This window comes from Buteo buteo, chromosome 6 (assembly GCF_964188355.1).
Source record: "Buteo buteo chromosome 6, bButBut1.hap1.1, whole genome shotgun sequence".
NCBI lineage: Eukaryota > Metazoa > Chordata > Aves > Accipitriformes > Accipitridae > Buteo > Buteo buteo.
Genome location: NC_134176.1, coordinates 40646878 through 40674076, shown reverse-complemented (window position 1 = coordinate 40674076; position 27199 = coordinate 40646878).

Here is a 27199-nt window from a genome sequence, read left to right as displayed (position 1 = left end):
GAAGAGGTAATTGAAGAGGAATGGCTAACAACCTTTTACATTTACTACTGTCTTGTCACAGCTCAAGCTTCACTTATATGATTTACTTAGCCTGATCTGAAATATTACATGACACTGAGCACTGCTGCTGTTTACAAACTTGTTAGCCAGCTGAGACTAATCCCTTCCAATTCAAATTTTGGAGAATTCTTTAGGAAAATAAAGGATTTCAGCACTGGAAAATTACTTTTGATTTTAACTTCATTCCATCCTAAACATAAATATGGCAATCTTCTGCACTGTGCAAGGGGTTAAAAAAACAAACAAGCATTATCTCAAAAGGAAACTTTAAACCAATGCAAATTGTTTTCTGCCTCTCTTTGCAAGATCTACATCTCTGTTTACTGAGAAGATGTTAGCACTACATTCAACAGTATGCTTGTAGTATACATAAGGAACACCTGTGTCACCTTTAAGCAAATTTGCTCGGGGACTAACAACATAGACAGGAAAACATGAGAATATTTACCCTGAACCTCATGTGGGTTTTGACTGCTGCTGCCTCTACATTGTTTCTGGAACCTAAGATACTTTTTTTTTTTAAGTGAACTCAGTTTTAACTAGACATATCTGTAAACATGCCAAGCATGCTACACTTGTATGGGTACATCTCTTCCCTAAGGAATCACCCTTACTGACTGTGATGCAGACATACCTTCAGTGGTATGAAGTAGGTATTTCCCCAAAGTCGTTAGTGGACTGACTTACATTACTCTGCGAGGAAAGATGACTAACATGAGAAGAACTAAAAGAAATGAAAAGGAAGAAAAAAACCACAGAACTTTTGACTAACAAACTTAGGAGGCAGAATGTGTGCTAGTGGAATTAGGGCTGCAGTCTCTAAGGATACCAGCCCTAGCATCTTTCATCTGTCACTAAAAATTAACTTCATAAGAAATGATCTTAGGAGGGTGCGATCGCACTGCAGTGCCTGGAGAGATCTCAAAGGAAGCACATGCTCGACTGTGTGATCACAGCAAAATGACAACAGTGTGATCTAAAAATAAACTGGTTCTTTGCTCTGAAGCTGGTTTCTCCCACGGATGCCCAAACCAGAGCCTCCAATTACTGCTTTAAGGGCTAGGCAGAGAAATAAACAATCTGTGGATAGTATTTGTTTTCTATACATCAAGTCTGCATGTCAAGAAGGCGAGCTTGTTACTGTGTGAGAACGCATAAACAAGTGGTTTGTACGTAGACTATGCATATGAGTATGTACACACTCAAATCCTTTTATATTAAAGTCCCTTCTCAAACATCTAGTAACCATTACTATTCATTGCCCAAGACAAGACTGGACCACAACAAATCACATTTCAGATCCAAGAGTCTTAAGAAAATGAGACAGTGAAACTGTATCCAGCAGAGTATAATTTCCAGTGAAATAAGTTCTTTTGACAAGTCCCTCATACCATGGGCATAACTGCAAATGACTGTACTGGATTAGAGCAATCATCTGTCACTGTCTGGGCTCAGTAACTATGCTAGGTGCACTGAGGGGTTTATCATCAGTTTTGTATAATCCTTCCTACAGACCTAAAAGCAAAGCAACTTAATTCCTCTGGAGTTCACCGAGCACCAATGTGCCGCTAGGAGAACGCTTACCCCTTCACTCAGCTAATGATGAGCCTATAACACAAATCATGAGGACTATTGTAATTGCATCCTATGTATTCTAGGTGCTGTTCTTATACAAAACACCAGCTCTCATCCTCTTATAAAAAAGCTTTTTGCTGCATATTGATGAGTCACAAGGTATATACATGAACTAATAAAACGGTTAACATTTTATTAACATTTAAAGCCCCCCTCTGAACAAAGAGAAAGCCTTCTGGTAGCCTAAGCCCTACCTGTTCTGAGGCACAGAACAGTATTTGATCTTATTTACATTGCATTCAGAAGAAGGGGGCCTCAATCAAGGTCAGAGGTTTTTTTCACCAGGTTCCCTATTTTAACAGAACATCTGTGTTACCTTAGCATAAAATTTGATCTTTTAACTCAAACTCAAGTGCTACCAAGAAAACCAGTTGCAACAACATAACTCCTTTCCTGTTTCCTAAACCCTTTCAGCAAGTCAGGGCACAGCCATTCACACAGACTCCAGCTGAATCTTGGTGCCTAATTTGTGAGGCAAGTAAACCCTGAAGCAACTAGATTAGATAAGCTCTACCAGTGTTCTCTTTTACCATGCTGGAAGTAGCTGGATCTGAGACAGCCCATCCCAAAAACAAAGATACACAATCTGCATCAGAAGTTACTATACTTATTGAACAGCAACATTTGAAATCATCCATTCTCTAACTTCTCTATAGCATAATGATTGCCACTTTCCCTTAAAATTAAGATAATTTAGTTTTATACTTAATATTTTTAATATATATACATAGAGAGACCAGCAAACAAACCCCTACATCCTTGCTTGAAAATCACCTCAAATCTTTCATCACACACCTTTTCTCAAATGCTACATTCAGAGTGGACTGTTTACTAGAGAACAGATTTGGAATATACAAATGCTAGAAAGAAACTATCCCAACCCCAGCATTTCTGTGAAGCCATCAAGCATTTACACTCATGAAGCAAAATATTTTAAAAACAAACACCTCTGAAGTGTCAGGATGCTCCACAGTGTGTGAGAACCTGAGAATATGCTTGAAAAAGAAGTCTCAATTATCTCTCACTGGACAGCAAAATATGCTAAAAGCAAAACTTCCAGAGACAGCAAATTTGCTGTTTTAGTTTTTTTGCATTTTGTTAATCATTCCATTTACTAACATGAACAAATATTAGTTTAAGGTAGTGCCATGCCAAACATACACGGTCCTATCTACCATTGTTTCACATCACAAACACTTCGCTCTCTGTAACAGCAGACCATTTGTTGGACTCCTGAGAGTCCAGAATGAGGTTGTCCAACACACACATGGCTGTGTAGCACACTGGCTCATCAACACGCTGCACCTCAGAAAGAATCATTTTTCATGGCTGCTCTATCTGCAGAGACTGGGAAATGCTCTGGCATTACAGAAGGTGGTATATCTCTAAGAAGCCAGGAGAAAAACATAGAAGTTGCAAGCCAGCTTACAGAGAAACTGTTGAAGGGCCCTGATAAGGACAATGCAGAAGGGATAAAACAATTTCCCAAGTCTCGTGAAGATGCTTTCAAAAGTAATAAGCAAAGGTGCTTACAAACCCTCTTTAGGGTCTCTACAGACAGACCTAAAGAAACACACCATCTCCCTAAGCCCCCATACTAACACCAGTTACTCCTAGTCCTAGGAACTCCATGCAAAACTAACATTACCTTCTTCAAAGCTTTGAAACTCAGTTTTTAAGTCAACTGCTCCTCTACCTCCACCTGAGCACCCACAAGGAACAGCAGGGCACCAGGCAAATCTACTGCCCTTCCACATTGCTACCAGCCCGTTACCACCTCTGTGCCAGGACAGGTCCCTGAAGCTGCCGCCTTGGCCTGCCTCACACATCGGACTTCCTCAGGGATGAGAGATCCAGTCCTGCAAACCTTCCCTTTCACAAACAGGTCTGTTGTGACTCTGACAAGGCTTGGCTGGGGAGAGCCTCCCAAAGGGATCCTGCCTCACCCAGCTGACAGCAATGCAACGCTGATTAGAAGACACTCCCTCCCCTCAGCACCTGCTAGTGCACAAACAGAAGCAGCTGAGCACTCCAGGGGTGATAGTTAGGGGCTAAAAGAGTCTTAGCACCTAGGCAGGCTTTTATTCCTACCGGCAAAAATTATGTTTCTCCAGTCAATATCCCTGCTACATTTGTCTTGCTTTCTGCGTTCTTTCTAGCAGAGCACGTATGTCTGACTCCAGTGGGCTTTCCAGCATCCTACCAAACTGGCACCTTCCCCTTCCACTCCCCTGCTCCCCCCAACCACAACGCCAGGAACAGCCGTTTTGATTACACGAAATCTCAGTGTAATTAACTGCAAGTGAAAGGGATTAATGTTCACCAAATACATAGAGTGTCTTCTTCCCTCCCTTCTAGGAAGTAAAATTTTGCAGTCATAAGGACTCTGGTCTCCCCTCTCCCCTTTTTACTGAAAGAAAAAAATGGTGGGAAATAAAAAATAGTTTAAACAGCACAAGCAGCTTGTGCTGAAAAGACTAATAGAAAATAGATATCCAGGTAGAGGGATCAGGACACAGCCCAGAACACAAAGTCAGCTCTTACCTTCTGCGTGTACCTGTGAAAGGCGAGTGCAGAAGTTGGAGACACTTACGCCACTCTGCAGCCAAGCTCCAAAACCCACTTTCCTAGTTCTGGTTCAAACAGTGGCTCTTAAGTGCTCTTCTCTCCAGCTTCTGTTTGGTTACTAATCCTTACTGCACAGGAAAAGGAGAGTTGTATTTCATTTAACCCCTTCAGCCTCTAAGCTTATTCACGAGAGTTTTCGCTTTTGCTTGGGAAAGCCAGAGTCGTAAGCACGCACGCATGCAGGCATGCTTTGGAATTGTTTCTAGCTCCTGTAGTCTGCGTGTGAGCGCACACATTAACTCTAAACTGTGCCTTAAGTTATTTCAGGGGTGGGGCCCTTTGTAACTAGTCTTATTTTAGCTGTAGGCAGCATATCAAAAGAGAGACAGTTATCCACACATCCCTTCGCTATTCATTTTCAATAAGTCCCTAACTCTAAAAAAAAAAATTATTTAACTTAACATTTACTTTAAAACTAAAGCCTGAATCACAGTTCACAGATATGCTTTTGACCAAAGAAAGTTTGAACTTAAATATAATGCACAATTAGGTCTGGCTCTACACAGAATTAAGCAGATCCCTAAGGTCTGAAAATACCAGCACTTTGGATACAGACCTGAATTTAACCAAAGACAATGGCAGCTCAGGTTTCTCTATTTTTAACTCTAGCGAATGCAATGCAATTCAGAAACCCTCTGAAAAATCCCATGGAGGAACCGTTTAGCAACAGAAAAACTGTTAAGGGAAAAGGAATCTAGTTGGATGCATTACAAGGAAAAACTTGTGCTGTTAATCATGTGGATACTAGAGAAATCACTGCATAGCAACTTGCATGTTGCTGTTGTTGTCTTATCTTGAAAACAGACAGTTCCCCCCCGCATTGATTTTGTCCTTTGCTTAGTATAAAACAAATAAATATTGAAATACAAAGACCACTGATCTATAAAAATAGATTCTGGTCCAGCAATTATAATAGCTACCAGCATTTCAACCCTACTTAATTTTATGACCAAGGTCTCCAAGATTATGAGAATAGCTTTAAAGTCTTAAGTTTGCATTGGTCTTTTTGTTTGCCTTCCAGTTTTAGAGACCTTTTTCATCAGTAGTTCATTTGCAACCATGAGAAACAGAACCTTGCTTTCAAAAGAAAAGATGAAGCTTCTGCCTTCAGGTAAATCCACGTGCTGGATCTTCCAAGGAAGACATCAAAATGTGCAATGAAATCTCCAGAACTGGTATCACTACTCTTCTTGGCCATACTACTGCTTTAGACAATAAAAAGAGACAATACTGTTGGCAACTGTTGACAAACCTAGACACACAGAGCTCCAAACGGAAAAGAAATTTTCTAGCAGCCTCATAAATGCACCAGGTGACACAGAAGCAATTTTATTTTACGGCTACAGCTCTTTTCATCCCTGCTGGTCAATCCCTGTGTGGCAACTAGCCACGAAAGGTACACAGTGGGCAAATCCTACCCTTACACATCCCACAGGGGACAGAGTTCAAATAAAAGTCACATCTTTCCACATGCAAAAGCGATCCTGCACTTTCCTGTCCAAGCTAACTCTGCCACAATAAACAAGGATAAACCCTAACAGGAAAACCATCACAAAATGGCAACACCTCCACCAAGAAGCAGGGGAACCCCAAAAGGTTGAAAGATACAACATACCCCAGAAGAATGTCTAACGGTGGTGCTGACACATGGCTACCTATGTTCCCCTTGTCAGTAGAGACAACAATTGGACATTGTTAATGCCTAATTAAGAATACAGAATACAGAAGTTATTGTCTTGCCCATTTAGATTCAAATTTTCCTTTAAGAAAATAAATCCAGGCCTTGGGCCAAGCTGTGGGCCCTGCTTTTGCATCAGAAAGAAGTTACATCAGTGCATGCTTTTTCTTTATCCACCTGTACTCTCAGCTGGCCACTGGCTACTGCCATCCTGCCAGCTGTCACAGTTATATCCTAAGCTTCATAATATTTCATCAAACCAAAACCTGAACCCTTGGCCTTATACAAATAAACCACACGTTCAGATCAATTTAAAGCTCTTAGCCTGTATCATTGGCAAGAAAAGGCTCGAAATCTAATCCCAAAGGTTCAAAAGCTAGTAGGCAAAAAACCCCACAACTCCAGATGAATTTATAAATACCTGATTCTCAAAATTTCTTCTCACAGCAGTGGGACACTCACCGAATGTTGTTTGGAAATACCAAGCTTAGTAATGTTCTTGTGGTTTTTGTGTTCTTGTTGATAGTAAAAACTACAAGGGAGTTCAGAGACAGGGAAAATGTGACTGCTCATGTTGGAATCTAGCCAGGATACATCCAAAAAACAGCTGTGCCTACTGCATTAAAGCAGATACTGCATAAACACATCTGGATTCATTTTTAACCCCATAAAGACTTAATAGATAACCTCCCCAGATACTGAAATAAAACAAGTGACCAGACTTTTACCACAACTAAGCAACATGAAATGCTGATAAAACTCCTTTTATTAACAAAAGAAAAATCTGCTCATACTTCCTCATTCCAGTAGAGACATGACAAAATCAGAAGCTATTAGTAAGAGATTTGAACTCGAGACCAGTCCTTACCAGTAAAAAGACAATGCAAATATGAAGCAAACCTTTGCCCTGTAGTTCAACAGAAAGTTTTGCATGTGTACCTTTTCTCTGGGAGAAAGGACTTGATCCCTGTGTTGAAATTGTTTTCAACACCTACCATTTAGTGAAAGTAAGATAATCCGCTGGTTCAAGACCATTCTCGTCTCTTGATAAGACACTCACAGTTCACTATGGAGTGAATACAGTCAGGACCACAGGCATTTGCCTTTTGCCACTAGCTCTATCCAAGTGGCTAGCCTGGAGGCAATGGCATCTGGGTGTCACAGATGTGATCATCAAGAAGAAACAGTTGAGGTGAATGCATAGTAAATGCATACTGCTGAACAAGATATCCCTTCTAATCCCATCAGTGAAGTGCTTTTGGCAAGAAGCAACCTCTACCGGAGCTGTGATACTGGGATTTCAATAGTTACATGGCCAGAGGTCTGTAATAAGACTTCTGCTTTCTCTTTTATTATACTCCAGAAGTACCTTTCCTAGAAACAAACCACCAGGATTCCTTACTGTCAGAGACTGTTTTCTAAAGATTTGCATGCTTTACTGGACACAGCTCCAGTCTAACTGGTTATGCCTGTCTGACACTTACAGCATTGTGCTGGGTTGACCGTGGCTGGTCGCCAGATGCCCACCAAGCTACTCTATCACTCCTCATCCTCAACAGGACATGGGAAGAAAATATGATGGAAAAGCTCGTCAGTCGCGATAAAGACTCACTCAGTAGTTACTGTCACGGGCAAACCAGACTTGACTTCAGGGAAATTAGTCCTGGTTTCAGCTGGGATAGAGTTAATTGTCTTCCTAGTAGCTGGTATAGTCTTATGTTTTGGGTTCAGCATGAAAAGAATGTTGATAGCAACAACTGAAAAAAACAGTGTGTTAAGTAACGTTTAGACTAAGTCAAGGATTTTCCAGCTTCTCATGCCCAGCCAGCAAGAAGGCTGGAGGGGCACAAGAAGTTGGCACGGGACACAGCCAGGACAGCTGACCCAAACTGGCCAACAGGGTATTCCATACCATGGGACGTCATGCCCCGTATATAAACTGGGCGGGGGGGGATCGCAGCTCAGGAACTAACTGGGCGTCGGTCGGCCGGTGGTGAGCAATTGCATTGTGCATCACTTGCATATTCCAATCCTTTTATTATTCCTATTATCATTTTATTAGTGTTACCATTATCATTATTAGTTTCTTCCTTTCTGTTCTATTAAATTGTTCTTATCTCAACCCACAAGTTTTACTTTTTTTTCCCAATTTCCTCCCCCATCCCACTGGGTTGGGGGGAAGTGAGCGAGCAGCTGCATGGTGCTTAGTTGCTGGCTTGGGTTAAACCACGACAGTGAGAAATAAGAACAAAACTAAAACCACCTTCTCCCCATCCCTCCTTCTTCCCAGGGGGGAACTTTACTCCCAATTCTTCTACCTTCTCTCCCCTCCCGCTGAACAGCATCCAAGAAATTCAGACAAGACTCACAAAGCCTCCAGAAGACAAGCTGATCTCAGTGGCTTGAGCATTCACCTGAGGAAGTGAAGGATCTGTGTTCAGTTTGTTTAAGAGATCTGAACCTCCCAGGAGACCATTGTGATCAGGAAACCATGCTACAGAGACACATTACAAATGGGTGTTCTTGATCACTCCCTTAGTCATTTAGCGAAAGAGCAAGGATCTGTGATGTTATGGTTAAGTTTGGGTCACATGCTTAAAAATGGGATGTTTGCCTTGCTTTGCTTTCAGATTAATATCCAGTTTCTTAACTAACAACCTAATCAAGGGAAATGGACAGTCATTCAAATACTTTAGCCTACTACCTGGGGCATTTTGTTCAGGAGATATGTTCAAATTCTTCTGAGCACAGGATAACACTGAACAGTAATCTGACATCCCAGGTAACTGTGCTGATGACTGAATGACAAGGTAAAGAAATAAGGGTCTCCAGGATGTCAAATCCACTGCTACTGAGGACACTACAGCATATCACTCCTTCCGTCAGCTGCACAAGGGTCTGAAAACAGGAGACTTCAGCTCACTCTGAAAAGAATGCATCTTTTGACATACTGAATTTTTTCTTATTATTTTTTAAGGAAAAGGCAGAAAAGTAAATTCGATCCAATCTGAACTGAGCTTTTTTCAAACTTGAATAGTACACCAATAACTCCATTCTTCCCAGACACTCACTCACTATTACAGGATAGGCATGTCATTTAGCCCTCTGAATCACAGCCTCTCAGTATACAGAATGAACACTTGCCAATCCTTCAGGAAAAGGAGCTCAATTTCATGCCCAGGAGACATTGCAAAGTCCTTAGAGGAAAGGTGGAAAGCATACTGCACACCGATGAGCTCTACTGTACAACCTAACTGCACCAAAGCCTGTTATCCTCTTGCAGTAACTCTTGCACTGTCTGTATCTGCTCCAGAGACCTGGCCACCCATGAACTCTTTCAAGTGCTGAGGACTGTTGCAGAGGAGTCGATCCTGTACAACTTTTGTACAGATCCTTCTACTAGAAGAGACAATTTTATTATGGTTTGCCAGTGTGCAGTCACTGAAGTCATCAATGCAAGAGAGCAAACTGGAATAAGATATATGGAGAAGAGACTCCAATATTGATATGGTTATTTTTACAAAACTCAAGATGCCCTAAGCCGGGGTTTTGAGGACTGCTAAACTATCACTACAGAGAACTAGACACATACAGTCCTAGACCAAACAGACTTCTGAAACAATCACCTTCTACATTGTATTCACATTTCCACATGATTTTTAGTCTAGAGGATCAAACTCCATCTCCTGAGCTTCACAAGTTCTCCTGGAGACATCATATTTCTAAAATCTGAAGATCTTTCCGAAGGTGGGGTTTTATGAGCAGTGATAGGTAATGAAATAAGTATCACATAGGGCTCTGTCACCTCTTTCATGAAGTTTTGAGGACTTTTAGTCCACTTTTGGGAGGTTTTCCTCATGTTTTCCTGGCTGCACAGAAGCAGCCCGCTTTTGCTTGTTCAGTAATTAGTACTCCCCCAAAAATTTGTGCTTCTCTTCACTTACACTCCTTACAAATCCCAGGATACCTCTAGCTTCTACTTTTGATTCACCAACACAGTTTCTTGTCCATTGCGAGCTACTAGCCCAGGATTCCCATCCATCAGCTCATATGCTCATGCGCATCATTAAACTCCCTCCCTCTCACCCAAGCACATTCTTGCTGCGGGTCAGAGAAAGAGAGGTATCAGCTTCATTCCTATCCAGGCTCTCTTCTTGCACACTTCCATGTAATGCAGCCTAGAACAGTAAAAACCAATGCAATCATCAGTATTTTGCTGTAATCTACTCCAGGAACAGACCAGCTCACAGGCACTTGGTATGACTGGGTCCTCTTCTCTTAGTCCCTTCTTGACAACTGAGCCAATTCCTGTTCTGTGCTTTCCAAAAGATCCTTCAAATAAATTGGCTTTTTGTACTGAAAGAATTAGATACCTCTCTTCATCCCTTTCCAAGATGAAGGAAATGGTAAGGCTGTCACTTCATATTTATTTTGATTCTCACCCAAATCAGGCCAGGCTTTTATTCAGGCCAACATTCTGAACAAGCTGATGATGCTACACACAAATTTCAGCTCTTCATCCTTAGGCCATTTAAAGAAGAAAAGCAGCACACACTGATAATATCGGTGTTCAAAAAGCAAAAACAACTTCAAAGTGCTGTGACTAATTCCAAGCAAACTTTGTTGTGAAAGGCGCTCCAATACACTGCACCTCAGGATACAGTGAAGGCACTAATCCATTTCTAAGACTATACATGGCTACACAAAGATTTGCATATTAAAAACAGAGGACCTATATGTAATGGAATGTACATCGATTTTAAATCAGCCCAACTCCTCCCAAGTTTGACCCACATAAGCAAAACCAGGACACAACTGAGTCTATTGGAAGGGACTGGGTGTCATATTAATTTTTTCTAGCATTGGATAACACATCCAGTTTTTCGAATGTCTCACACCAAATCTCAGGATATTTACATGAAATTACTCTCACAGCTTTCCTTGAAATTAGACACTTTGAATCCCGCTAATTATTAAGAAACTGATCATAAGGACACTGCAATCCCATTTTCTTTTTCTGTATCATGGATTTAAATATTGCGTAGGGTGAACTTGGCAGCCACACAGAGAATCTCATTTAGAGAGATTAACCTGGGAACACAGAGAGATCTGGAGGGTCTCCATTAGTCCATTCCTTGCTGCTCAGGATTTAAACAGGAATAATTATATTTAGCAAGCATACACACACACACTCTCAAAAAATAACATACACATGCATTAAATGAGGCAATGCCTTATCCAGAACAGATGCTCCCTCAGCTGTTTGTTTTCCTTTTATTGTTGGTTTTACATTTTAATGATATATAAAAAGTAGAAGAAATCACAGGTGGTAAGCAGATTTGAGCTAGAGAATTAATTTCAAGAGAAAACATTTTTAGTTCTTATACAAACAAATATAGTGATTAATGTTAATTTCTTCTGCTCCCCAAGCTGTCACTGGTGAGCAAGGAGCAAGGCTGGTCATTTGTATTCAGATTACATTTGAAAACATAAAGGACAGTCTCCGATCTCCCAAATGTTTTCCAGATATTCCAATCTGCTCCACCCAAAATAGCAAAAAATAAAAGTCTAGATCACACAAATTTAAGAAAACATGTTGTCAGACCTCCCACTTACAGCAATTCACAGAAAAAGCTGTTCCCCATGGATGTCCCAGTGCTTGCTTTGCCACACAAACAGCAGCCCTCTGCTCAGAAGGTCCGGCCCAGTGCTCATTCAAATTAATGGGAAGATTTTAATTTCCAAAGGCTTTGGATCAGGCCTAGACTGATGTGGCAGAGGGGAGGGCAGAGAAGGAACAGTAACAATCCAATTCTAGGCCTGATCTCAGTATTTTTATAATCAATGACAAAACTACAATTATTTTCACCAGTGCTGGACTGAGCCCTAAGACAAGGTCTTGCTGAACTGTTCTGCCCCTGCCTGAATCCCTGTGGCAGCCAGGTTTCCCTTTCCCCCTCGCTGACTCCCTGCTCTCAGTGTGGTTAGTCCCCTCACCCCTGCACAGCGCGCCTGGCCTCCTGATGCCACACAGACCCGGAGCCCCTCAGGGATGGAAAGAGTTTCTCTGCTTCTCCCAAACGTCATCCCTCCCTGGGAAGGGGGAGCTTGCTGGGCAGAGATAACAATACAGCAAAGCTTCGGAGGAAAGAAAGGAGCTGGCTACATCACAGCCAACATGAAGAAAGATCCTCCTGGAACTATTCCAGCTATTCTCCATTTAAACATTCAGACTTTTTCTCCCTTTAAACATTCAGGATTTTTCTCTCTCAGCACTCTCTCCACACTGCCCCCCAGAGATCTCCCGCTATTCACTGCGGAGTCAAAAGTCACCTGCTCTTAGCTGGGCTTGGCACTGACTGCCCCAAATGCTGCTTAGGAAAGACAGGAAAAAAGTTGAAAGCAAAACCCCTGACAAGAAATTCTCACCCCCATGCCCCACATACATTTATCCCTCCTAATTCCCAGTCTGTTTATACACATTACTTCTGTTTAAGAAAAGTAAATCCAGTGCCAGAACATAGCTCTTTGGTTAAAAATTGTTATATTCAGCAGAGGTTTAACTCTAGCATACTAAACATGGAGTCATTAGGATTTAACGCTATTGAAATGGAAATTGAGACAGAAACCTTTCCAGTTCTTATACTTCACTTTGGAATTGGAAGAGGACAACACCAACTGTAATAGCATTAAAAGATCCTCTGGACCAACATGCTCTTGATAGCAAGTACTTGGAAGCACGAGGCACGGCGTACGCTCTTGCTGATGTCTTCCAGAGTCAGGCAGCAAGGAAGCTGACACCCTGGTAAGGACAGCACCACAGCCTCGCTGCGCAACAGTGAAAAGTTAGCAACAAAACAGAGCAACAGGGGCTGCGAAATCGATGATGCTTCTCTCCATCTTGGCAGACTCTCGCGGCACAGCTCTCTCCAGTGGCTCAAGGCAGAGACAGTTCTTTTCCCGGGCTCTGTCCTTGTGCAGCTCCCACGGGGCATGAGAAGGTGCCCAGATCCTGGCAGCCGTTGCTGTACGCCTATGGCTCAGATCTCTGACAAGGGATTCTGGAACGAGATTTCCCTCCCAGCATAATGAGGTATTTAGTCATTAACAAAGGAGCCTTCTGGGGCAGAATTCCAGCTGCGCCTGAGATCTTGCCTCCACAAAGAGACACAGGGTTTTTCCAGCACACAGGTTTAGTCTGAGGAGGAAGAGAAAGGGTTGCTTTAAAATACCGATCCAGGGATTTTTGGTTGCAGCGGTCGAAGGTTTCTGTTTACTCTTAGATCAGGTTAAGAAATCTCTCGCTTCTCTTTCCTGCTGCTTCACAGCTGCCGGTTGAGCTTCTGTGCTTGCCGCTCCTTTGCCTCAAAGGCAAACTTGGTGTCCTGCAGCTGGGCAATGGCCTCCCTGGCCTCCTTCAGGTCCTGGCAGATGTGCTCGTACTTCTCTGTCAGCTCCCTGTTCTCTCGGCGCAGTTCCTGTACCACCTGGTTCACCTCCTCCGTCTGCTTGGTGCAGTGGATCTTCAGCTGCTCTACCTCAGAGAGCATGATCTCCATGTTCTTGACCAGTGACTCCAGTTTCTCTTTGGACATGGTGTCAGGATCGGTTCTATTCAGTATGCCTAACCCAAACCCGAAAGGGACAAAGAAAGCCACCCTGTGTAACATGCACCAGGAAGCCTGGCACTCACAGTCTTGTGGTCTCTTTTTATACTCCCTCCAGCTCATCCTCCTCCCTTCCCTTTCCTTCCCCAAAGTGTCCCTAATCTTCTTTGCTTGGTTAATCTACTTATTTTTATTGCGCTGTAGAAATCTACTGAAGGGCTGACAACCCCGCAGTAACATATGTGCTGTGCAGCAAAAGCCAGAGCAATAATGAGGGTCTATGCAGCCTGCCCAGAGAAAAACAGCTTCCATCTGAAGAACTCTCTCGGGAACCCCTTGCAGTGCCCATTAAAGTACAAACAAACCTCTTCAAGCCAGGTGCACCCAATCCCATGAGCACAGCCTGACTTTCATCTTACATATACTGAGGTAAGCAAGCTTACAGCAATATAAGCCAAGTATAGGCAAAGAAGAGAATTAGCCTCAGTTTCTCTTCCTCTCTCCTAATCTTATATTTGGGCAAGATGGAAAGAACAAAACATCAATTTCCTTTTTTTTTTCAGGAGAAGCTCTTTCCAACAACTAACTCCACAACAGCCTGTACCCCATCTTCTGTTGAAGGAGCTGACAACGGTTATCACAATCAGTGGCAACCACAGTTACTGGGCCATGTACCACTTGAAGGTGGCTTATGTTCCATTAGGGACATGCAGACTAGAGATTTTAAACCCTGGTTCCATTCCCCTCCTGAAGTCACTTTAGCTGTATCAGTAACATTGGCCAAAGCAGTTACACAAAAACTTCTTCCTGGGCACACATGCCACCTACAACAGAGCCTTGAACTGCTGCTGAACACTACTGTGAACCTGTGGGAATCAGGACTGAGAGATGCCAGTCTGGCAATACACTGATTACTCAGGTCACACCAGGCAGCAGGATGATCCCAGCAGCCACAAGGGATTGAGAAAGTCTGGCCGACTTTCTGAAGTTTGACCCAGACTTTCTTATGTATCCAGTTAATTAATGCACTTGCCTAGACAATAAAAATCATTAAGTAGCCAGGCATCTGCTGTAACAATATCACCCTTGAGAAATTAATTTGGCTGAAAAGAAGGTGTTACTGCACGTGGCTCTCCAGGAAAGAATCCATGCAATTTAGCACTGATTGTCAGAGGGCATAGACCACGGCAGAGACAAGAATACAGGCTTGCTCTTGGATAACTTGCAAAGTAAGGACAGAAAAGAGTGTCTCCCTCCTTCCTCCCCACGTCAGAAACATTTCCTCCAGGCTGAGTCTGCACCTTTTCAAAAGCCCTCAGCCTGTTCTACACACCCACTGAAATGCACAATCTCATTTGCCATGTATCACATACAGCCATGGATCTGCTCTCACTGTATTCACCTCGCAGAATTATGTTCCAGCACACAGTATTGCATAATGGCCTTTATTCTTGCTTGCTGTTTTGCAATTCCAGTCCCCTTAAAAAAGACCCCTAGGTAAGATCCTGTAGTCCCATCACACACCTTCAATACCAGGTTGAGAGAGAATACATGTGTTCACATGCATAGCTCCCACAAATACATTTTTCCTTCACAAAACGTTGCTTTTTTTTTCAGCTACGGAGAGCTTTAGATGCTTCATCCCACAACTCATTCCCCTTTTTCTTTCCCCAGCTAGGCTCAGAGAAATGAAGCTCTTTCTTCCAGGGAATTTTACATCTCCTCCAGCACTGGATGAAAACACTGCTGGACACTGGCCAAGTTCTGACAGTGTTCAAAGGCCTGGGACTTCTCACAGCTGGAGGTTAAAGAGTCACTCACAAAGCCAGCCATCCTACTGCCTCTCACACGAGTGCACCAGTGGACCCCTCTCATGCTGGCAGATGGAGTGCTTTGCACCGCACTTTGAAATGAGCAGAAAGAGTGACATCCTTCAGATGAAAAGAGAGTGGGAGAATCTAAACATAATTAGAATATGTCCTAAAGTCCTTGAAGAAACATTTGCACTGGCTGTCAGCCCAGATCCCACGTGATGCACATGGCACTGGAATAGGCTGGAACATGTTGCAGCATTACAAAACAGCAGGTCTTCATTAGTGAGGAATCTTCCCTGTCTCCACAACTGTACACACTGCACCCAAACATTTTAAATCGAGCAGAATTACCATGGTGCATAAAGGGAGTGCCACAGAGGTCATCTACTTGGATATGAGTAATTGATACATCATCTCTCACTATCTTACCCTCAAATTTATTTAAGTTGCCTTGGATACAGACAGAATCTTGGCAACAGAAACTGTGTAAGAGACACTACTGAAATAACAATGTAAAATGAAAACAAGGAGTAGCATGAGAGGAGTTTCTAACAAAGAAAGATGGGAATCATTACTAGGCTTGGTTTGATTAAAAATATTCTTTGATGAAGTAAGAAGTAGGAATTAAAAACACACTCATGAAAACTGCAGTGGGAGAATGATGCAAAAGTCACTCAAGCTAGAGAAATACAGCAATGAGACTAATCTGAACTGTAGTTTCTTACCTTTAGTCAATGCTGAACTCTACTGTTGCAGAAGAACGGGAGGCAGAGGCCAACACCAACAGTGAATTCATCTGGGAAAAATGCAGAACAGTATACCTGAGAAAAACAATTCAAACCACAAGAATTCTGTGCACAAGGACACACAGCAAACAGCAGTGTTGGGAGTTATGGGGAAATAGCATGTTAAACAGACATTTGTGACACAACATAGCAGGGTAAAATAATAAAGCACTGCTAGGCTGTATTACACAGAGGCATGAAGTACCTTCAGCTTCTCCCTCCCTCCACCCCACTGGAGGTGAAATGTAACGTTTCGTTCTTGTTATAAAGGAGCCAAAAAAAGTTTGAAACTTAGACAAGTCTCCAGAGAAGATGCTGATTTCAAAAAATGCAGACTCTAGGAACCAGGTTTAGAAAGAAGGACTGAAAACTGCATGGCAAGATATTTCTAGGACTGTTTTGCAGTCATGCCCAGGTCCTCTGCACATTCTAGGGAAGAAAACTCAGCTGGAAGAATGCTTCTGTAATTATTAAGGGCCCGACTGTGCAATTGTCATTTTGAAAACACCAGTGATTTCTATGCACTCAGCCAAATGGTGCCTGTCTGGTCATTTCACAGCCATATTAAATCAGGAAAACTTGGTGTTAAACCTCTCACTATGGTACACACTGCATTGGAAGACAGCATCGCTAAATCTATCAGCCCTCTCCTGCATGTTCTTCCTCTATTCCACCTTTCCCTCACGCACAAGGATTTGAGATATATGAAAGCGGGACAGGCAGAGCTAATTGAGAAAAACCAGAAGAGCAACCACTGGGAACACCCTCTCCTGCTTTTGTGGATGGCAGGAAAATTGTAGGAAGCAGCACAGGTGGAAGTGAAACTTCTGGTGGTTTCCCATAATGGCTGGGAGCTACCACATCTGACTGCAAACCCATACTCAACTATTCTGGTTTTAGCACTAGAAGCAGACAGTATGAGGCTGCCAAGCTGAGGATGGTTCATGTGAGACATACTTGTGTCTTCTTCACAGGTCTCTGAGCCAAAGCGAATCAACCATTCCTCTCACCCAGAGGCACACACAAGCCCGAAATGCAGGTTTCCTATCATGTGCATATCTCCGAAAGTCTGAGGAGGAGATGCAAAAATCATACCCTTTAAGTATCCATTTGAAAGCAGACCACAGGCGTTCCAGTTTCTAGCTATTTCAAAGGGGTCCTGGGAACATTTGAGGAATAAATCAGTAAGCTACCTCAATCTCTCTCTGGGGTTTTCTCAGCAACACAAGGGGGACAATTCACTAGCCTAGATTTTTAAATGGGAAGAAAAAACTGCAAACCCCAACAAGAATGCTTTTTAAATAACTGCTCAGGCTGACAAAGCAAACCACTCAGTATAAACCCTGCAGAGTAAGAAGTAAAGCTACAAAACACATACCTCATCTTGTCAGGCACATACTTACAATGCTATATCTATTTCCAGTATTATCAGCCACACATGCCAATACCCAATGCAACATTCAGAGAAGTGCAGTGGGAGGCAGCACTTTACTGTCTCATAGCAGCTAGTTTAAAGTTATCATCCCCAGCTAGCAATGGTCAGTATTTTAACGCTATTTTTTAATACATTCAGTGTCACACTAACTCTAGTGATAGAGTTAGAGCTTTCCACACTGTTATCTCATGCAACCTTTTCACTTATCCCTGGTTTATCCCCCAGCGGCATGTCTATCAGACAGTGCAGCACGCGCAAGCTCTGTGCTTCACCATCTAGGAAGTCCACTTGGGTAAATGCATTACGCAAACAAACTCATTACAAGATTAAGCATAAAGAGCTCTCATCTCTATAATTATAGTAAAACCATTTGAAAAAAACCCACTAAAGACCAAGCAGCACCTGCAGACACTGACCATTCCTGTAACAGTGAGTGGGAGACATTTGTACCCAGCTGTTCAATTTGTTTCTAATAAAAGAAAAACACCATTACTACACATGTCAAAATACTCAGCACTGAGTAAGACATTGACATAACGATGATCTCACTCTGCAGAGCTTAAGAGACTATTGATTAAATCTGCTTTCTTCTTAAAACATGAAATTTAATTTTAGCTACTATTCTAAATATTAATCATATCTTAGGTAATTTGGCAGAACTTGAGTTGAGCTGGACATAACACTACATGATTTACATGTTTTTAACTAAAATGCTGCACCAAAAGGATACCCACCCAAAATTATGATCAAAATCCTTGACAAAAATCAAAATAATATGACTCAATATTGTAACCGTCTACAGAGGTATTAATGAATGCAGAGGTACTTTTTTTCCATTCAGCCTCTATCTACTCACCAGTTAGATCAAAACATTTAAGAATTAATTTAGTATAATACGGCTCAGTGAAAATAAATTGATAACTTTAACAGAGTTATCCCCAAACTGGGTTGATTTCTGCTAAGAAATCAACTGGGCAGCGTAAGTACCAAACAGTGACAGGTTGCTTATATAAAGTGAACCCCCCCCTCTACTAGCATTTTTACCATCTAAGAGGAGAAAGAACCAGTTGCCTCATGCCATAAAATTACTGAAGATTTGTGGTGAAAAAACTTCCAAAGTGGGACAAAGTGTTGAAACCTTCAGATTAAATAAAACAGTAAAAAAATCTGAATTACTGTTTTTAAATGTTAAGAATGTTTCAAAACAGAAGCTGTTTTAAAGTGAGAACTTTGTTTTGTTCAGAGTGTCAGACTGGAAAGTTTCCAAAGGTCCTCCAAACAGTAATGCAAACAGTTCTGCTGGGAAGACGTTCTCCATCCCACCTAACCAGTCTTCTGGTCAGGATCCTATACAGGACACCTCCTGGGGACCACATGGGGCAGGCTGAGGGGATTTCAATCCCACACCAGGCTCCTTGGCTTGTGCCCCATCTGGGGGGTGTTCACGGCTCCCTCCCTACAGTGCCTGAAGGCAACACTCTGAAAAGGAAGGGGAAAGAGGAAGGAACCACCTTCCCTCATCCTTCAGCGTGGATGGGTGTCAGCCCGCATCTCCGAAGCCTGCAAGGGCAGATCAAACGCACAGGACTCAAATGGTGGTCCAGGTAACTCACTGAGCAAGGCACACGAAGGTGTAATTAGACCTGATGAAAAGGTTAAACGGTAGCACCAGGCACCAAACAAAAGTCACCAAAGGGGTAGTTAGTTATTCAAAACTGCTAAAACTGCTATGGCATTTCAGTCGAGAGTGTTGCAGAATTTTTGCAGTAGCTGTCCAGCTTCCTTCTAATACCAGGAACTCATCCACAGACAGAGGGACAGGAATAACAGTCAATGGTTTGTCTAACACATCTTTCCGTGTCATGTTGAACTAAGGGCCACTGGAAAGGAGGGGAAGGAGCAAAAAACAATTACGCATGAGCAAAACTTTAGAGAGGCAAACAGATAGATATTTTTTTAAAATTAGCAAATAAATAACTAACCTTGGAAACATTCTTTCATTTACTCTCTAGTGTGATTTGTCCTAAAGACTGAGTGTCCATCTAGCCAGAACATGCAGACTTCAGGAAAAACAAATAAAAATCCCCCAAACGTTGCTATTATTCAGTACGTATCAAAATACCAGTTCAAAGAAAAGATGCATATTGCTTATTTGCAGGACGTGAGGTTATGTAATCCAGTACTGTAACCAGACCACACCAAATAAATTGGCAATGGCACAGATGTCAGTAATTACTGAGAAATTTGATCCGGTGAGAAAGGTGGTCTCTTTTAGTTCTAGATACACATGAACAAACATTCACGTCATTTTTGGTTCAGGATGCCAAATTCTATTATAATGATTATTTTGACATTTAAAATTCTCCCTACCTAGCTAAACTGATCTCCAAAAACCAGTTGAAGAATCTGTCAGTTTTCTGTGGATTTCTCTTGACTACCTATTGTACATTGAAGAGTAAGTCACCCAGCATCTTCCAAATACTTCAAGGAATTTTTAATTGTGTTAGCTTTTCAGGGACTACAGAATTTACAGCAATATATAAATATGACCCAGTGCTGTTTGGGAAGCCTCAGAGACTCTAAGGAATGGAAGCACTGAGGATGAAAGGACTTTCTCAAAAAGGATGCTTTTAAACTACGGGAGATCCATGACAGTGGCACGCTCTTGCCCAGAACTACCTAGAAACAGTTTCATTTAACCATGACAACAAATTGTGGTATAAATGAAGACTAGCTTCCCAGGTGACTGTCCTCCTACTAGCTTGTCATGAGATCTGTCCCTCAGCAAATCCTAATCAAACACCATCAGACAAAAGCACTAAACTTTCCTGGGGCACCAAGTAGCATCTTCTCAGACCTGCATCTCTAGTTCCCTGTAACACAAACAGCCTTGACGATCTTTAAGCAGATTAAGCACACAACAGCTTCATCTCCACAGGAAGTGGGATTAAAAGGTTTATTGCTACTATGACAACAGCCAGGTTCTGCTGTTCTTAAAATAGTTTTCAAACCTTAACACTGACTGGAAATGCATACATGCCTCCCCTACAGGATTCATCATGTACTAAATACAGTCCTTCAAAAGGAAATTATATTTTATAAGTCTACTTTTTTTAAGCATATATTTTTATCGTGCTCTTTAATCCCTTGTTACAAGCACTAAGAATAGAAAGCAGTAAAAAAGGCACAGTGCTGCCATGTGGCTGTGATTACAGCTTTAGAAGTGATTATTGCTGGGAGCTGGCTGCAGACACCAGGACAGGCCCTGCTCTCTCACTTCTGCTCCAAGGCAGCATTCATTTCTTTCCCCCAGACAGTAATCAACCCCCTTGCTGAAACGGAGCACACTGGGGACTAACCAGCTCTCTAGCTGCTCAGTGCTGCCAGACACCAGCCATTTTTGGTCTTACAAATCTCCCCCTTGACAGCCGCAGGCATTCTGTTGCATGTAAGTCAGAATTAATTCCTTCCTCATAGGTAACAACTGGAAGTAGAATTTGTCACAAAGTTCACTACCAAACAGTATCAGTTAAGTTTGTGCCCAGAGCGTAAGTCTGCCAATAATGAAATGGTAGGAGGCCATTCTTCATTCGAGTATGTTATTGTATCAGTGATTAGTGTTTTATTGTTGAGGATGGCTAAATAAAACATTGATTCAATTGAATATGCAGCTATTACATTCGATGAATATCCAGCTGTGCTCTGAGGCATTCTCCAAGCATGTTCACGCTGGTTTGTACAACAAAACCAGTAAGAAGTATAATGCTTAATTCTGACAGCAGCACTACCCAGATCAAAGCTGATAACCCTTACCTAAAACTAGAGACATCAGAAAATTAGTACGAACACAGAAGTCTATTTGTTACTCCAGTCAGTTTAGCTTAAAAGCATATTTTAAAACAAAGAAAAAGCAAATCTAATCAAATTACATTGGTACTATCCATCAGCATCTCTTGATGGCAAGCTGAAATCACCTTCCTGCAGCAAATCGGGCTTTAAAGAGAAGAAAACAAAATTCAGGTTGTAAAACTCAGGAAGCAGTTGATGGTTTCCTTATCCAAACCCCAGTTCTGTTAGCTCCTGTCAATGAAGGCTGGTTCTTTTGTCTATAGAGTTCACAAATTCCTGACATTTACAGAGCAGAATTTGGCCTTAAACATACCTTTAACTGATATTTCTCAGTAATTTAAAAATACCTAGCAGTCACTGCTACAGACCAAGCTGAATTCTCCATGAGAGCTGATGCTGTCAATAAAAGAAACTTACTTACCTATCCCCAAAAGATTACATTAAAAACAGAATGAAGTAAGAAAACAAATGGGTAATTAAATTAGCATATTAGAATCATACCTCGAAGTTCAGGATTTAATCGCAGTAAGATAAAATACTACTAAGATGGAAGTCAAATTAGGCCCCAAGTCTCACTTTTAGAGGACGTTTTAGCTCCTAGTTCCAAACAGTATTTCTATTCCTAAAACATTTCACCATATCACACCTCAGAACTAGATCAGGATTAAGAAATCCACATATTCTGGCAGAGTTTTGTGGCCTTGCACTGGACTCGCTCCACTAAGTCCCATCTTCCTTGTACTGGGGTGCCCAGAATTGGGGATGGCACTCCAGATGTGGCCTAACCAGTGCTGAGCAGAGAGGAAGGATCATCTCCCTTCACCTGCTGGCAACACTCCTCCTGATGCAGCCCAGGATGCTGCTGACATTCTTTGCTGTAAGGGTGCAGTGCTGGCTCATGGTCAGCTTGCTGTCCACCAGGACACCAAGGTCCTTCTCTGTAGAGCTGCTTTCCAGCTGGTCAGACCCCAGCATGTACTGGTGCCTGGGGCTGCTCCTCCCCAGACGCACGGCTTTGCATTTCCCCTTGTTAAACTTCATGAAATTCCTTTCTGCCCAGTTCTCCAGCCTGTTGAGGTTCCTCTAAATGGCTGCATAGTCATCTGGTCTATCAGCCACTCTTTCCATTCTTCTGTCATATGCAAACCTGCTCAGGGTGCACTCATTCCGTCTTCATTAATGAAGAAGTTGAACAGTATTGACCCCAGTATTGAGCCCTGTGGTATACCACTAGTGACTTGCCTCCAGTTGGACTTTGTGCTGCTGATCGCAACCCTTTGGGTCCGAGCATTGTGCCAGTTTTCAGTCCATCTCACTATCCACTTATCTAACCCACACTTTGTCTGCTTGTCTATGATGATGTTATGGGAGATGGTGTGAAAAACTTTACAAAAGTCAAAGTAAACAACATCAGCTGTTCTCCCCTCATCCAGCAAGCCAGTCACCTCATTGTAGAAGGCAATGAGGTTGGTCAAGCATGACTTCTGCTTCATAAATCCATGCTAACGGCTCCTAATCACCCTCTTGTCCTTCCTGTATTTGCAAGTGCTTTCCAGGATAATTTTCTGCGTCAACTTCCCAAGGACTGAGGTGAGGCTGACTGGCCTGTAGCTCCCCAGTTCTTCTTTCCTGCTCTTCTCGAGGCTAGGAGAGAAATCTGCTCTCTTCCAGTCTTCATGAACTTCTCCCAACTGCCACGACCATTCAAAGACAAGTGAGAGTGGCCTCACAATGACATCAGCCAGCTCCCTCAGCACTCATGGGTGCAACCTGTCAGGCCTCATAGACTGAAGTACCTCCAGTTCGTTTACATGCTCCCTTAACCTGGCCTTTTCCACCAAGGTCAAGTCTACCTTGTTCCAGACTTTCCCTCTGCTCTCAGGGCTATGGGATTCCTTACAGCCAGCCTTACCAAGAAAGACTGAGGCAAGGAAGGCAACAAGTACCTCAGCCTTCTCCATATCATTTGTCACAAGTTCCCCTGCCCCCATTTGGGGCAGGGAGGGGACACACACACACCTTTCTTCCCTAGTCTTCCTTTTGCTGTTATATAGGTGTATAATCCTTTCTTCCTGCCCTTCACATCCCTTGCGAGATTCAACTCCAGAGGGGCCTTGGCTTTCCTAACCCAGTCCCTGCAAGATCAGAAAGCAACTCTGTGCTCCTTTTGGGTCATCTGCCCCTGCTTCCACCTCTTCTACACTTCCTGTTTGGGTTCAGTTAGGAGCTCCTTGCTCACCCATGCAGGCCTCCGACCACCCGTCCTTGACGTCCTGCTTGTCAGGATTGACCCTTCTTTAGGTCTCCCATGCAGGCCTTCCGTGCAGAGACAAGGCAATCCCCCAAAGAAACATCTTCAATAGCAGTCAGTCAACTCAAAACAAATATGAATTTTGCAGTGAATACTTCTCCAAAACAACAACAACAAAATGGTGCTTGGGAAAAGCGCTTTTTCAATGGTATTGATATGAAATCAACAACAAAATAACAATACACACTACTGTTAATCAACTGTTTTCTTTCTGAGGATCCTGTGTATTTTTCCTGGGTAACACTGATCTTCATTGTGCCAGCTGGTGTTCCAGTATAATCTCATACTGCTTTTTCATTCCTTGATTATACCTTCTGGGTGCTTTTGCAACAGGCTTTGACTGAATCTTCAAATGAACACAAAAAGTAGCTTTTAGAAAAAAGTACTTCTACAGAAATCAGTTTAAAGTAATTCCGCTGGGAAATAAAGCAGCTACTTAAGTGTCTTAAGACAGGAATCTTACTCATTAAATGTTGAATAAAAATAGCTACAGTGTTTAGGCCTCCAATAGCTTTAAGTGATGGCTTTGAAGTAATACGGTAAAGGCAAGATAAGTCAGGATCCATGCAACTTTTATTTTAATAATTAGACAAATACAGGAAAAATTGCAATATCTATCAAAAACGTATCTTATCAAGAACCGGAAAGGTGTTTAAAAAACATTCACATTCGATTCAGATTATGTACAAACCAGTGTTTGTAAAAAAAACAGCAAATGCTTTGAGTGTAAAAGAATTCCATTCATGTTTCAGCGTTCCTAAAGACCAAGTTACCACTGAGATGCAATCACAGTGCAGACATGTTCCACAGTCTATTAAACTCGTTTCAACAGTATCATTGCCAAAAGTAATTGTTTTTTTTTTTTAAATAAAGCATTCTGAGAATTTTCTTCATACAGTACCGTCTACCAAAAATGTACTTCTGCATATTTAATTCTTCACTGCACTAATGGCAGAACAGTTGTCATCTACAGGCCCAGAGTACATATATATCTACATCTCTACAGGTACAGATATATATCTATATATCCAAGAAGCACCAGTCTCCTATGCCTGAAATAGGGTCTGCTTTGTGCATTGAGGAGATTATCCATTTTTAGCAGAGCACAGCCCTTGATTATTTGGCTCAAAGAAGTCATCATCTGCCCAGTCAGAACTATTCTGAATGTGTTGCAATATCACGTGCGTACCATCAAGACTCATCTCACGCAGATGACATTTGAATTTGAGTGCCATCGTAATAGCCATACATAGATATATGACAGCATCATACATCTTTGCTGTAAGACCAGCTTCCAGAGATCTCTTTTTTGCTCTGGATTAAATCCCCCAACAGAAAAAAAAAGGAAAAATGAAAGTGGCTGGTTTTTAGGCAAATCTGTAACTTGGTATTATGTTTTCTCAATTATTTATTTGAAGCTTAGCCAAAGAAGGACACTAATCATTGATGTAAGCTGAAAGGGGAGAGAAAGCTATCATGATACCCAGTTTCAAAGTATGACTACTGAAACAGTCACACAACAGTTACCAGTCAGTCTGCTTGGGCACGGAAGAGATGAATCTAGCTACTAGGGTTACACAATAGTTTTTTTAGAGTTACAGTCTAACGTGCTGTCATTAACATACTAATTTAATAATAACAAAAACTCTCTCAAAAATGCAGACTACCTATCAGACATCTTTCAGTTATAACAAGCTAACCAAGCTGAAATGGTTCACAATATCAGATTAGACTGGTGTTTTAAGACAAAGTAGAGAAAAGTGACACAACCTTCACACTTATGTACTAACAACCCAAATGCAAACAAAAACTATTCTCAACTGAACCTTATGGACCCAAGTACTGAGATGATCTTCAGTTGCAAGACCTCATTTGGAACATAAGCTACCATGACTTGGCATACGAAGGCAAATCTAGAAAATTTCATCTCGTTTTTGAAGGTGTATGTAAGACTTTGTAATAAGCAGTGTACTTTAACATATATTGGCCTGGGCTTGAAAAGCAATTTCCCTTCTGAACTTATTTTGAGATTCAAATATATAAACTTGAACAGTTTCTGTGAATATGAATTTTATAGCCTCCACCACTGTAACTCCACATTAGCTCAGAAATTAAAACTTGAAGAAAGCAGAAGCAGCTCGGGGGAGTGGAAGACTGGCAATTTAGTGTTTGAAGATTCTGAGCTCTTCCTTCGGTTGTACATCCAACACCCATTCAAGTATGTGGAAAGGCATTTGTGCATTTCTACGGATTCTAAAGCAACTCTTAATGGAGCTAGTGCCCCCATGGTGCATATTTAAGCCAAAAACCAAACAATAAAGATGACTGCTGCATTTAAGTAACAACTCTTAACTGAGAGTTGGCTCAGATATGGAAACAGATGCTAGTGATGCCAACTCTTAGCAAACCTGTTCTATACAATGAACCAACGGTTAGGATGCCCAATAAAACACACAAGGGAATTTTCTTAGATATAATGCTCAGGAAAGGGACAAGTTACAACAGTATAAAACCAACGCAAGTCTTGTAAAAAACAAAACCAAAAACCAACCTGTTTTAAGTCAGGCTTCATTGCAGCAAAATATGGAAGAGTGCTTTAAGCTAGAAAACACAAGCAAGTTTGACTTGAAAAGTCAGTGTAAGCAATTTTGATATGGTTAGTTTATTAATGCTATCCACGATGAATCAGCACACAAATGAGATGAAAAGTACTTTAAGAGGAGACAAGACAATATATTTTATGAAAATGTAAATGCTAACACCACCACAGTTAGCAAGTCATACTGGAAAAGAGACAGATGTTTCCAAGGACAATCAAAGTAAGCCTTCTTGGTTTTAAAGCAGATTTATACACCACAGCCTTTCTCCCCCCTTATTTGGGCAATGGTTGGTGAACATCCGTGATGTCTCAGTCCTTTGAATCTACAGGCACTGAAACAAAGCCCCAGAAAAAAAGGTAAAGGGAGCTTGCATCAGGATTTTGACAGTTGTTCTACTTGGCAAGGACTCCAGTATCAAGATGCAAGTAAAATGGAATGCCCGACAATATTATCCACTCCCTGTGCTTCCCTCAGAAAAAAAAATTACTTGTACAGAGTAAGAGCCTACGGCAAAAACAACTTCATCTCACACAAGTCTCATTTCCAAGCAATTATTCATAAACGAGTTCTTTCAAATTAAGAAGAAAACAGAGTTTAGCAGATTTAAGGTTTGAATTGAGTCTTTTTCTTGTAAGAAGTTCAAGATCTCTTATCTTCTTTTCAGTGATTTTGAGTTGTCTTTCATTTCTCTAGTCTTCAGTTCCTCACAGGAGAGGTAAAGTGAAGAGGGCCACAAATTTTGCTCCTTGGTAATGTTAAGAAACGTCTCACCTAACTTAAGTATCCTCACTAATAAA